The sequence below is a fragment of the Sinocyclocheilus rhinocerous genome, unplaced genomic scaffold (assembly GCF_001515625.1).
Source record: "Sinocyclocheilus rhinocerous isolate Xijiao unplaced genomic scaffold, SAMN03320098_v1.1 scaffold12891, whole genome shotgun sequence".
NCBI lineage: Eukaryota > Metazoa > Chordata > Actinopteri > Cypriniformes > Cyprinidae > Sinocyclocheilus > Sinocyclocheilus rhinocerous.
This window is the reverse complement of record NW_015655654.1, coordinates 17,346-22,338: the sequence shown is the minus strand read 5'-3', so window position 1 is coordinate 22,338 and position 4,993 is coordinate 17,346. Positions and strand designations below refer to the sequence as shown.

At 39.7% G+C, this 4,993-nt stretch overlaps 1 pseudogene; it reads right to left on the bottom strand.

The window, feature by feature from the left end:
• LOC107718859 (antigen WC1.1-like) overlaps positions 1-4,993 on the bottom strand; it is a 17,557-nt pseudogene that overhangs the window by 796 nt on the left and 11,768 nt on the right.

Here is a 4,993-nt window from a genome sequence, read left to right as displayed (position 1 = left end):
GCTCGTCATGACATCATCATAGCTCTCAGGTGTGTCTTCTACAGATTCACACATTCATCACAGACACACATTCATTACATTCAGAACAAATTTGAAATATCTATCTTAAACATACTGTAATATTTTAATTTAAAAGTGTATTATATGCTGTTGTAGAGTAAGAGAGGGACACCTGTCTCACGATCTGGTTTCAGTCCATCAGTGATGACGTCATCATAGTATCCCGGTGTGATTTCCTTCAGCATCTCTTCTGCATCAACACACAACATGTTTGGATACAAAAGCCAAAATATGTTGTTGCTGCAGATCAAGAGACTTTATTAAACATTTGAATCATGTGAACAATTAAAAAGGTCACTGACCTTTTAGGACACTTTCATTAGTAACATCATCATAATATGCAGTCTTGAACTCTTTTGCTAAACCAAAGGAGAGCAGACTGTTAATATATAAGTAAACAGCAGTATTTAGATAATATTGGGTCATTAATCAAATATGAAATAGAATTTGTTCACTTCACTTATTTATTTTAGGCAAATTCTTTAAAAAGGATTTGAGTGAATGTGGAGTGAATGTGTGCTTCGTCTCTCTAACCTGAGAGAAGCTCATCAGCATCTTCATACCCAGAATGCAGTTCTTCAGAGATGAGACTCCCTGTTAAAGAAGAGCAGAGCAGTCAGAAACATGTTCATCATTACAAACAGACTAAATCCTCATTTCCTTAATCATAAAGAAGACAACACAACACAAATATTAATTATTCGAATTTAAAAGTATTATAGGCAGAAATCCCTTTTTGCTGGGCCAATTAGCAAACACACAAATGTATCCTCACATGAACCCATTCCTCACTGCCTTCCAGAAAAACACACACACCTGCACCTACACTTAAAAATATATGAACACCTCCTTATGACAATCTAAAAATACTCACAGGAAGAGACACTCACACACACACACACACACACACATTGGTTCATGCTTGTTAAAACTTATGTGGTTTTCTGTCAGGAATTCTGTGGTTTGAAGCAGGAGGTTTAACAGGACTAATAATAGATGAACATCATCTGTCTGACAGACTCTTATTAATGCTATTAAATGAGATTGATGGCTCATGTCTCACCCCTCTGAGTGAAGTGATTGTGTCTGTGCTGAATCTCCTCATAAACGGCCTCAGTCGTCGTCCTGTGTCTCCTCTTAGAGAGAGCTGTGAGTGTAGACAGACAAACCTGCTGTCAGTTCACAACACATGACTGATCACACACTGAATAAGACACAATATGACAGTCTCTGGATCTCTCCTACCTCTCCTCATCACTCTGTTCTGCTGAATCAGTATAAGCAGTGGCACTAAGAGCAGTAAGAGCACAACTCCCAGAACAATCACAAGCACTGGGGGGACGGAGAGAGACGCTGCTGGAGGAGAGACTGATGTTGAGCGCACTGGAGGAGAAGATGTTGTTGTGGCAGGAGTAGTGGTGGACACTGACAAATCTGGCAAAATAAAAAAACACACAAATTAACAATCATGCAAATTATTGATTTGAACACAAATATTATTAGCACTAAAATGTTCCAAAAATTTTGCCTGACCTACACAGTTGAGTGTAACAAGCTTCTTGTGGGAGCAGTAAGTGTGGTTGTTCAAGGAGAGAGGACAGTCCCACAGGTGAATCTCATTCCCTCTGCACTCAACTCTGTTCAGCCACACAACACCTTCACCAGCACCAAAGACTGAATTCCCATCAGCCCTCAGTGCTGCTCCACAACCCAGCTGCCTGCAGACCACCTGAGCATCGCTGATGTCCCACTGATCATCACAGACTGAGCCCCACACAGCGTTATGATACACCTCCAGCCTCCCAGAGCACCGGCCCTCCCCTCCACTCAGTCTGAGAGGAACATGATCTAAAACACACACATCAACCAGCACTGACCAGCTTCAGCACAACATTTACAACAAAATACACTCTAAAACTGAAGATAGAAATTTAAATGCGCTGATTTTTCATGCAAATATTGCAATGCACAGATAATAATATATGAGGCAAATACATGCTTAAACTAAGAAACATTGACAAATGTATTATCAGGAAACTTACTTGAACACTGTCTCTGGTGAGGTGATGCTGAACATGTCAGACGACTCCGAGGAGACTCATCACTCTCCTCCACTGAAATAAAACATTACACAATCAAGACTCTTCTCACCTGCTCTGTTTAGTTTTGCAGAAAATTTTGTTTACTTACCACATAAACCTGACCATATTAAATTCAAAAACCATTTAAATAGATCTTACAATAATTGATAGCCAATAATTTTTGCCACCTCATCTTCATCACAGTAGTTTTGACCCCAGGGTAAAGATGGACACTGCCATAAAGTGGAATCATGTGGTCGACATATAACTTCATCCAGCCAGTTAGGAGCTGATTTCACTCTTGATGTAGAATCAGACAAAACACCAGATCTTCCACAGTTCAGCTCTTGACAGATCAGACTCGCTGTGTCTCTTTCCATCTGGTTCCAGCACACATTACCCCAGGATCCATTGTAGAAAACCTCCACATTCCCTTCACAGCCCTCAGTTAACCTGATCTCTTTAAACTCTAAATAGAATTGAAAAGTCATTTTAAAATATCTGAATTGAAAAACCTTGCCATTATAAACATGTGAAAGTGTTGAAAGGATATTTCTAAAACCTTTAAATCAACTTTAATTTTAAAGAAAAAATACAGCAGGACGTTTACCTGAGCACACGACTCCTACATCCTCCTTGTGTTGACAGTCATGTTTTCCCCAGCCTGGAGAAGAGCAGCTCCACAGAGACGTCTCATTCCCCTCAAACTTTACCTCATCCAGCCATATGGGTCCAGAACCAGGACCAAACCAGGCTGGTACCTGCTGGTTACTGAGGGCCACTCCACACTGCAGCTGTCTGCACACCACATGAGCATCTTTAATATCCCAGGAGTCATCACACACTGTCCCCCATGAGCCGCTGTGAAAAACCTCCAGCCTCCCTGCACAGTCTCCCCCAGAACCCACCAGCCTGATGGACCCGCGACCTGATATTCAGAGAAAGAAAAACACATTATTGATTAGTAACAACTGAAGAATCTGCCCAGATGTTGTTCTTCTCACCAAGGCAGGTGATTGACAGCTGTTGTGTGGAGCTGCAGTTGAGAGTTTGTGGAGAGCTGCAGTTCCCCAGATGAGCTTCACTCCCAGAGCACTGGAAGCCCGTCACACACTCATGACTGTGTTCAGGACTGGATGAAGAGGAGCCGTAGAAGTTCAGCACAGAGCCACAGCCCAGCTGTCTGCAGACCACAGAGGATTCAGTGAGACTCCAGGAGTCCAGCAGAACTCTCCTCCAGACCTGATGGATGAAAACTTCCAGCTCCCCCTCACACTGTCTCTCTCCAGACAACCGCACCAGACCATCATGAAGAGCCAGAGAGGAATCTGAGTGAAAGATGTGGCATTTTATTAAGCAAGCAGTGTTTCAAATTAATTTTCAGGGGAAGTGGTTATAGCAGGCTGATAAGTTGCTAAATGACATTGTGAATTTGTGATGTCACTGCACAGTGACCGTGACGCAAATCTGTGTAATTTTCGAACACACAATGAGATTACTCAATTCACTGCCCGTCTCAGCAAAAAATAGGATTTAAAGTATGTTAATTTAGATTTGTCCATAGAAGTAATATAAACATATATTATTTGTAAAAGTAATGGTAATATAAGCACAACACATTTTTATGATCAGATATTTTCATTTTTAAATACAGCATTGAATTATTAAATAATTAAATATTTTTGAACAATTTTATTTTATTTATTTTCTTATTTACTAAAACTACACATTCTGAACAATAATAGTTTTAAGCAGTATATTTTGGTAGCTACAGTATTAATATGCTACACTGATTTTTCACAGGTGTTTTACCTGTATTTTAAATTACGCATTGCTTTTTGTTATCAGGGCTTTTGTTATTTTAGGGCTACAGGTTATAAATGTTACCATTACAGATAATGTCCTGGTAGAAAATTACCAGTACCATTTTCACTTCTCTAGAGATTTTGATGTTGTTGTTGACCAAACTGATTAACAATTATAGGAGCAAGCTAATAACAAGGTGCATCATAAATAAACAATTATTATTGAACAGTTGCAACTAGCAACTTAATTCCTATATGATGTGTGTACTGTTATACAGCTCTCTCCAGACTGATGTGCTGCTTGGATGGCTAGCTGTTCAATGGTTTCCTCTTTTTTTAATCTTTTTTTAGAGGAAAAATGCATGCCATTTTTAATCGTCTGAGTCACTTTTCAAAAGTTGCCAAATATATTTTAAAAATAGCTAATAGCTAGGTGCTTGTTGAAGAAAAAAAGTTGCTTAAACTAGCAATAAAATTGCAAAGGTGGCAAAACTGATTGCAAGCTAATTCATGCATTTGACTTTTTCAATAAAATCCTCTCACTAGAGCAGATGACTCCAACATCTTGTTTATGAGAACATTCAGCTCGACTCCATGAAGAGATGGAACATTCTGAGAGTTTTGTTTCATTCCCGTCACAATCAAACACATCAGCCCAGATTTCACCACTTCCCTCTCCAAACCAGTCTGATCCCACAACAGACACAGCAATCCCACAATTCAGCTGTCTACAGAGGACACTGGCAGCTCTCATATCCCAGCATGCATCACACACTGTGCCCCATTTACTGAAGTACTGACGTTCAACTCAACCAGAACAGGTGTCAGAGCTGTTTACCAGTCTGAGATCAGTGTGATCTGGACAAATAACAGAGAGTTTAGTTTAACAGTATGAAATATGCAAAAGAAATATGTTTGAAAAACCTACCAGAACATAACAGTCCAATGTCATTCTCATGGGTACAGTTGTGTTTGAGTGATGATATTGAACAGAATGAAATATGTGATTCATTTCCTCTGCACTGAATCTCTTGTGTCCACGTCTGA